At 30.8% G+C, this 9,857-nt stretch overlaps 1 pseudogene; it reads right to left on the reverse strand.

Annotated features, from left to right (window-relative positions):
• Positions 1 to 1,468: 1,468 nt before the first annotated feature.
• LOC145963992 (uncharacterized) lies at positions 1,469 to 3,965 on the reverse strand (annotated as a pseudogene).
• Positions 3,966 to 9,857: the final 5,892 nt, after the last annotated feature.

Here is a 9,857-nt window from a genome sequence, read left to right on the forward strand (position 1 = left end):
TCTCTTCCTCACTCACATCAACAATTTTAAAAATCAAACGCAATATGATCTTTTATATTTTGTTAATAATTTCACAGATCAAGAAAAATTTTCTGAGAGACAATATTATTTTAAGCTTTTTTAAATTTATAATTTATTTTTTTTAATATTAAAATGTATATATACCTATATCGTACGGTCCGGAAAAGCGCGATCACAATATATACAGGGTGTTGGAAAAGTCTGGAAACGGTCAAATATCTCGAAAACGATCAACTATAATGAAAAATATATAAGGAACAAAGTTGTAGGACTAAATAAAATGTATCTAATGATGATAAGAATTTGACCTTGGATGAAGTACTCAAGGTCATATGAAGGTTAAGTTGATTTTTTAAATGGAACTCCCAATTTTTATCCCGAATAATACGTTTTACAGAAAAATGTTCCAGACAAAAGTTGTATGGTTTCGAGGGGGCCATAAGATGGTACCATTGGTTTGACCTTGAAGAGTCATTTGAAGGTCACGTGAAGGTCACTTCAATTTTTTTAAACGGAACACCCTATATATTTTTGCACATTCCTGTAGCTCATCTCGAGAGCTTTCCAAAACACTATAATTAAGTTAGTTTTCATTAAGTACTTTCCGAGTTATGAGGCTTGAAATAATTTCTAAAACACATAATTGTTTCGAAAAAAAAATGTAATTGTTAATTGCAAATTACATTTTTTCTTTCGAAACAATTGTTTTCTTTACACCAATTGATTCCTCTCATTATTTTGTACATAAAATTATTAAGGTAAGATAATCGAAAAATGAATATTTTACAAGATATTTTACGGTTTATGTAAAATTAAGAAATTATTTCAAGCCTCATAACTCGGAAAGTACTTAATGAAAAATACTTTGTCATAAGTGTTTTGGAAAGCTCTCGAGATGACCTACAAGAATGTGCAAAAATATATAGGGTGTTCCATTTAAAAGAATTGAAGTGACCTTCACGTGACCTTCAAATGACTCTTCAAGGTCAAACCAATGATACCATCTTATGGCCCCCTCGAAACCATACAACTTTTGTCTGAAACATTTTTCTGTAAAACGTATTATTCGGGAGATATTTGAGGTCGTTATTTAAAATGGCACACCCTGTATATACAGAGTGTCTGAGGAAATGCACTCTCCCTTGCGTAGGGGCCTCGCTAATCTTTTCCGTATCTATCATTTTTAGTATAATGTAATGACTCATCAAACATTTAGTAAGGCGAAGATTTATGCAATAAAATTCAAAAAAATAAAATATGCAATAAAAATCTAAAATTTAATCTATTATTTTTAGTACAAGATTCAAATTTCGAGCGCGCAGTTCCTTATTATAATTTCGGTTGATGAATAAAAATATAACAATTTCAAATGTTGACTGATAAATTATTTACTCGAAAATGAAATATTAATGAAAATTGTGCAAAATAAACTTAAAATTATCTTGTTTTAGCTTCCATCTGCTTTATTGGGATAAGTTTTCGGTGGATACAATTCCGTAATCGCACAGAAAAAACTATTCAAACATTCGTCATATTTATGAGCGCGTTTGAAGAGAAATTCTGCTAAATAGCCCACTAAGTGAGAAGAGCGTGTCCCATATCGTGGAATATTAACTCTTCTCTCCAAACGCGTTCAATATGTTGAGTATGGGCTCCTGCATATAAAATAAATAAAAGTATATTAATATTATTAATTTGTAACGCTATATATATTTAAATGTGTACTTAAATGTGTATTTAAATGTGTACTTACCGATATCTTGGTCGACAAAATTCATGGAATAATTTACTTTCAGATGTTGGAAACCTTCGCTGATTAAGTAGTCATATGATTTCCAACAATTTGACATGATTGTCCCAGGTAGGATCCATTCTTTTATTATATTTAAAAGAGTTGTTTCTATGCAATTTGGAATTGGCACAAGAAAAACTTTATTTGCGCTCATATCCATCGAAAATCCAATTCCCTTTAACAATTCGATTATATTTTCTTTTGCCGATTTTTGCTTCGTCTATCTCGATAGTATTGGGTCCTCCAAATTTAGTTGAACTTTTTTTGGCCCAGGATATGCAAACCTATATAAGATTTATTATATTTTATAAATTTTACTAATATATGTAACATATCAATATATTAATATTCATTATACTTACTTCTCGACAAAAGGAAAACCAATCAACAACCAAATATCTAGAAATTTTTAACTCTATACATAAAAAATCTTGTCGAGGAAGTCTCAACATGATAAAATACCCACACGAAACAAAACCCTCTAATGGATGTCCACTAGACGTCTACCATGGAGATTCGAAACCTCCATTAGATGTCCATGAAACGTCCCGTAAACATCTACTAGACATCCACAGTTCCGCATTTCATACCTCCATTCGACATCTATTAAATGTATTCATAGATGTCATATGTACGTTATATGGAGTAATTATAAATATTGAATGAAGCGTTCATGGATGTCATATGTACGTTATATGGAGTCATTATAGATGTTTTGTTGAGCTTTCATGGATGTCATATGTACGTTATATGGAGTAACAAATAGATAATGAACGGATCATTTTCGTTTATTGGCCGGACATTTACTTGTCCGACTTATAAAATCGATTTAATATCTGAAGTTCCTCTATTGAAACTGTATCAGAAATTAGATCGAAGTAATACTTTTAATTTTATCTGTCGCCTTTTGCAAGCTTTATATAATTCTCATGACTAAAACTCAAGTACGAGAAAAATAGCGCACCATAGCGGTAAACGAACGAACTAGCGCGATTACTGATTTTACAATGAAATTTTACTTCCACTGACTATAATTATTAGTGAGATATAAGATAAAGTAACAAAAAATAATATTTACCAATACTAGGAAAAATAATTAATAAAAATTATTTATGTTAAGAGAAATGTGTACACATCTATCATATATCCATAACCGACGTCTAATGGACATCCATGATAAATTTACAAACATCTACCGTGGAGATAATATGGATTTCTATTAGAGATCCATTGAACATCCACCGTGGAGATAGAGGTCACATGGAGGTATGGAGATTATATGGACCTCCAATGGATGTCATGTTCCGTGTGGATATGCAGTTATTCTACATATCGTTTCTAAACTTAATTTAGATTTATTAAACCAGGTATCAAGTTTTGCACTTGCTTTAAAATTACATTTTCTTTACATATTTTTTATGCACATTTTTTTTATAAAGTACCTTTTGGCAACAAAATAAAAGGTTACGTCTATTTATTTTTAACTTATTATTGCACTTTAGACAGTATATTTCATTATTTATGAGTTTATTTTCAATTAAATAATTTATTAATTTATCTCTATCGTGAGTTATTGCCAAAAACTCATGCAGCTGCATTTTAATGACTCGTAATCGTATGAGATGTATACAATGAGATGTAGCATGTAATAAAACAAAAGACAATCATTTCAAAATATTACTTACCTATCAAACAGCTGTCACGTGATCTATTCAATTACACTCTTTTATCACATTTCTAATTTCGCGCACTTTTCGGCATTACGCATGTGCATATAACCACGAAACATGTGATCGCGTCGCTTTAATCAGTATGACAGATTTCCTAATCCTAAACAACTGTCAACTTTAGTGCTTTATAACTTTTTTCGTAAAGTGAGAGCGACAGTTTTAATTAACAGATTCGTGTTTTACGCACTAAAATAAGCTAAATTGTTAAATTTCAACGAAATCCGTGAGGACACCACTCTCCTTCACATTTACCTTATTGTTCAATGTAGTCTCCTTTTAGGCTTATATACTTCGTCCAACGCTGCTCCAGTTTGTTGATCCCTTCCGAATAATAGGATTGGTCCAACTCTGCAAAAGGCATTCATTTCCGCAATCACCTCCTCGTTTGAATAAAATCTCCTTCCCGCCAGCCATTTCTTCATACTGGGGAACAAGTAGTAGTCCGAGGAAGTCAAATGTGGAGAATAGGAGTGTTACGGAATGAGTTGGAACCTTAACTCCATCAATTTTGCGGCCAAATTCTCTTTCATCCATTTTTTGGAAATCATTCGATTTCCTCGATTCAAACGAACACCAAACACAAAGAAATAGACCAATCTGGCCACAGATCTTATAAATATGGACTGGCAATACAAGCAAATTTGTGTCTGTACTTCTTTCTCTAATAGTATCCGGAAATAAATTGTGCGCATGCGTGACATATACTATACAATGGATGCATCCAGAAGCACAACCGCTCACTGAGCGGCTAAATAGCAATTGAGTGTGATTGATTTCTATTTTTGAATTCACCAATCACATTCGATTGCTACTTGAGCCGCTCAGTGAGCGGTTGTGTTTCTGGATGCACCCATTGGAAGCATTATGATGATGCATTATGGGTAGTGACCATAGCACAGAGCATTTTGAGGTTACTAAAAATTGTAATATTTAGAAATTTTTTTTATTATTTTTAATAATTTATTTAGAATGGTTCGAAAGTGCATTGTTTGTAATTTAAACGATTCTGCAAGAAGTAATGTTTCTTTTCATTCGTAAGTAGCAACAATTGTTCCTAATTGTTGAAGTTATAAAGCTACATGTCATAAGTACATTAATAATTTCAGATTTCCAACAAATGAAAAATATAAAAAACTATGGCTAGATGGGTGTAATGATATTTCGATGAAGGAAGCCCGCCTCGATTACTTTGACCTTGACATATGTTGTCAAGATCATCCTCCTGAGTGACATTCAAAAGGTTTTAGCCGTCGCTCATTGTTTATTAAAAAGTTATAAACAAAAGAAGTTTTATAAATAAAACATATTTTTCGAATACCATGTACACTCACCGGCAGGAATGATATCCCGGTATGTATGTGTGAACGGTCGACGTCATACGCACACACGCGAAGTGCGCACATACGTGAGCCAAGAATTATTATTCAATTTAATAGAATTAATGCCGACCTTTAGTGCACACTGTTAAGCCGCATTTCTTAAAGAAAGAAATGAAAAATATATCGATATCGATATTAAAGTACACGAGACACGTATAGAAACAGCGCGATATACCACGCAGGACACCGCGCTGTTTCTATACGTGTCTCGTGCGCTCTAGTATTTGATATGCATACATTTTCTTTTCTTTCTTTAAGAAATGCGACTTAACCGCGTGCATTAAAGGCCGGCATTCATTCTATTAAATTAAATAATAATTAAATTATATAAAAAGATAAAATTTAATGAAGAATAAATTCTTGACTCACGTACGTGTGTGCTGTGTGTGTATGACGTCGACCGTCAACACATACATACCGGGACACCTGCCGATGCGTGTACATGTGCGCGAATATATACAGGGTGATTCTGAACAAACGTTTGTCTTTAAAATATCAAATTCTTGAATGAATTCTAAGACGATTTTTCCTCTTGCAAAATTTTGCCCGGAGCTTAGTTTTTAAACTATAAAGGAAAATAGTTAACTACTTACGGAACGAGTACAAGAGGTAGGCAGGGACGGCGCGATATAGGCGATTACGTAGGGCGCTCGCCGCGATCAGCTGATTGCTATAAGCGATGACTGTAACAATCAGTGTGTGTGTGAGAATATGTACGCGCACACACACATACACACACTGATTGTTACAGTCATCGCGTATAGCAATCAGCTGATCGCGGCGAGCGCCCCACGTAATCGCCTATATCGCGCCGTCCCTGCCTACCTCTTGTACTCGTTCCGTAAGTAGTTAACTATTTTCCTTTATAGTATAAAAACTAAGCTCCGGGCAAAATTTTGCAAGAGGAAAAATCGTCTTAGAATTCATTCAAGAATTTGATATTTTAAAGACAAACGTTTGTTCAGAATCACCCTATATATATATATATATATATATATATATATATATATATATATATACTTTTATTTATATACTTTTTATTACAAAGAGTAAAAATACGGTAAATGTTTACTTTAGATTGCATAGCTCGAAAAATTTTTATTTTGACATATAGACGATAAACATAAGAGAGTAAGACGATAAACATAAAAATGATAGAAAAAAATTTGAAATAAAAAAATTCTGTTTTCTCGTTTGATACGAATTTAAAGATTTACTCTGCAAGATGTTATAAATATATGTAAAGCTTAAATAATCTATCCGTTGAAATTTTTACATTATCTATACATATAAGAGGTCATAAAACGTAAAAATTTTTAGACAAATAATTTATATTTCTAGACAATTAATTTTTAATTCTACTTTGAGAAAGAATTTTAACTAATAGTAAGATCAGAGTACGATAAGGGTAATAAAATAAAATTCTGTTTTTATTCTTGTTATTCAAAAATTTTTAGTTTTCTATTTGTGTAATATATATCGAATGCTATGTTTTTTTATTAATTATACTTGACTATATAGTACTAACTTGTCAAAATTATGATTATTCAACTTCGAGATTATTATTTCAGTTCTTTATATCGCTATATACATAGATAATTATCTTAATTTTTCTTCTCTTTTGTTCGATTTCGAACGTGGTGATCTCTCTCTTTTATGTACCTGTGTTGCGCACCAGATTATCGTACGTGGGATCTACAGTTTAATGCAGATTTCGAACGGCTATATTAGAGAGAGATACTCTTGGCAAGATTTTCTCGGTGGTTTGCCATTGCCTTCCGCGAGAGGAGCGTGGGTATACAATTTTTCGGTTCTACCGGGAATCGAACCCGGGACCTTTGCGGGTTTTGCGATTATTGCGCTATCTACTGTGCCACACCTCGCTCTAAATTATCTTAATTAATAATTATAATAATTATATTATTTACAGTTATCGAGAATAAAGATTTAAACATCGCAAAATATATCTTGCAGAATAAGAATTTAACTCATAAGAGCATAAAAAATGCTGTAGATATTATTCGAAAAGCCATAGAGCTAGTAGTAATTTTATAGTACATGTATAAAAAATATATATACGCGCGCGTAGTATTCGGTTGGCCAATAAGTCCGTGCGATTTTGCCGATAGATGGCTACAGGTGCTCTGAAAAGCAACTATCTTCAATTTAAATCTTGAAAGCTCATAATCGTTTGATAGATGACATTTCAACGTGCATTTGAAATAAAGCCTAAAGAGATTGATTGTGTTTTGTAAGTTTGGCGACAATAAAAATGAATAACAAAAATGAGCATTTTCAGCACATTATGCTTTCTTATTTTAAAAAAGGCAAAAACGCAGCACAAACATAAAAAGATATGTGCAGTATACGGCGAGGATGCCGTGAAAGAACACGTGTGCCAGAAGTGGTCTGCGAAATTTCGTTCTGCAAATTTTTCTATTGAAGATACACCACGCTCGGATCGGCCAATTGAAATCAACAGTGATAAAATAAAAACATTAATCAATGCTAATCCACGCAAAACGGTACGGGAGATTGCAGACATTCTCCAGATATCAAAATCGAGCATAGAAAATTATTTACATCAATTTAATTTTACGTTAATCGTCTTTCATTTATATGTAAAAACCCGCACGACTTATTGGCCAACCCAATAATAACATTTTATTGTATTTAAAGGTTTTACATATATCTGATATCTGAATTTGACATATAGTTCTTGTTTTTAATAATATTTGGAATGACGAATTTAAGCTTGAATATTTTTCGAGTAAGTTTTGTTATTTAAATATAAGTATATTTATTAAATTATTTAATAAATCTCTCTCTCTCTCTCTCTCTCTCTCTTTTATACTTTTTTTAGTTTCTTATTAATTGATATTATATATAATACTTGTGATCTCATTTTTACCATTAATTCATTACTTGTGTTTACAAATACATTACAATACTACACACACACGCGCGCGCGCGCACGCACGCAGGCACACATAGAAAAAGAGAGAGGGGGAAGGGGAAGAGAGTACAAATAAGAGAGAGAAAGAATAAATTTGTCGAAAAACAAATAGAGAATTTATTCAATAAAAAAATTTACGTTATTATTGTTATGATTAATTGACATGATGTATCAAGATTTGTTAATATAAAATAATATCACCAATATTCTGCATTTTATTTACAAGCTTTTTAATTAATTTATAATTGACTTTTTTATAACACTATAATTTTTCTCCGAAAATAACATTTTCCTTAATTTTTTCAAAATACAACACAAAATAATCTTATATCTTACAATAATTCACGAATTAATCTTATAAATACATCAAATCTCGTAAGATTAAATATTTTTAATTAATATTTTGTTTAAGAAAAATTTACATGAAACGTAAATCTTTTTGTGTGTAAGAATTTGAAGGTTTTAACATTCGTGTATAATACGTATAAATACGTATAAAACATATAATTTTTTAAATATATATTAATATATGTAATAATTTCTAGAAATGTTAAGATAAGGATTGTAATTAAAGTAAGGTTATCTACTTTTCAAATTTCATTTATATACCGTAAATGAAAATTATGTAGATTATGTAGATAAGCTTGTTTCTTAGCTTTTTAAATTATAATGTATTCAAATATATGTATATATATATATTTGAATATAATTTATAAAGCGCAGGATATATACACTGTGCAATTTCTCCCCCCCCCCAAAAAAAAAGCATAAGTAGAACTCGTTAAATCGAACTAAAAAGTCATATACCATTTTGAAATGCACCACGTAAAATTCGAGATATTAATTAAAAAGGATCGGCCACACGGCTAGAGCGCGAAATTTTACGTGGTGCACTTCAAAATGGTAAATAACTTTTTAGTTCGATTTAACGAAATCTACTCTTATGTTTTTTTTTTTTCAGAAGTGATTGCACCCTGTATATATATATATATATATGTGTGTGTGTGTGTGTGTGTGTGTGTGTGTGTATATATATATATATATATATATATATATATATATATATATATACATATATATAAAATGTAGAAATATAAATATTAAAACAAAAAATTAAAATATATTAGAAAGTTCAAAATAATATTATATCTGTCACAAATTTTTTTCTTTATTATTTTTGAAAAATTAACTATGTATGTTAACTATATGATACCTTTTTTTGATGAGAATCATGTATTTCCTTGCATATATTATTTAATTTTATATATATATATATGTGTGTGTGTGTGTGTGTGTGTGTGTGTGTGTGTGTGTGTGTGTGTGTGTGTGTGTGTGTGTGTGTGTGTGTGTGTGTGTGTGTGTGTGTGTGTGTGTGTGTGTAAGTGTATATTTAATTTTAATTTTTTTAGAATAACAGACTATAAAGTAAGTATTAAAGAATATAAAAATCTTATATTAAATCATATTTTTCAAAAAAAATAATATTATACATACAATAATTTTAAGTAATGTGATTGTAAAATATATTTACCATGAAAGATGAGGTGTAACTTCCGAATGTCACATTAGACTGAACACACGGTTGTGTCGACGAAAAACGATGACTACGCTTGCGCAGCTTTCACACCCCCAAGACTTCTTTCACATCTGTTATTCCGTGAGAAATAAAACATGTGTATAATTTTTTCGTATTAAATCGATTACTTAATAGGGCGATATCTTGATGAAACGATGTTAAATTGTGTGAATATATATATATATATATATATATATATATATATATCCTCTTCCAGTATTTTGTCTTATGCAGTGTATACAATTATAGCTAAATTACAGAAGTTAAGTTGTAAAACATTTTCTCTCTAAATCTCTTTTTCATAAAAAAGAACTGAGAGAACATTTAAATGATTATAATTTAGACTTAAAAGAGAAGCTATATCAGCAAAAACTCTGTCACTTGTGTTGATACTAGTGGGAAA

The sequence above is a fragment of the Camponotus vicinus genome, unplaced genomic scaffold (genome assembly GCF_025532165.1).
Source record: "Camponotus vicinus isolate PSW18456_S1 unplaced genomic scaffold, iyCamVici1.0 SCAF_13, whole genome shotgun sequence".
Taxonomy (NCBI): domain Eukaryota; kingdom Metazoa; phylum Arthropoda; class Insecta; order Hymenoptera; family Formicidae; genus Camponotus; species Camponotus vicinus.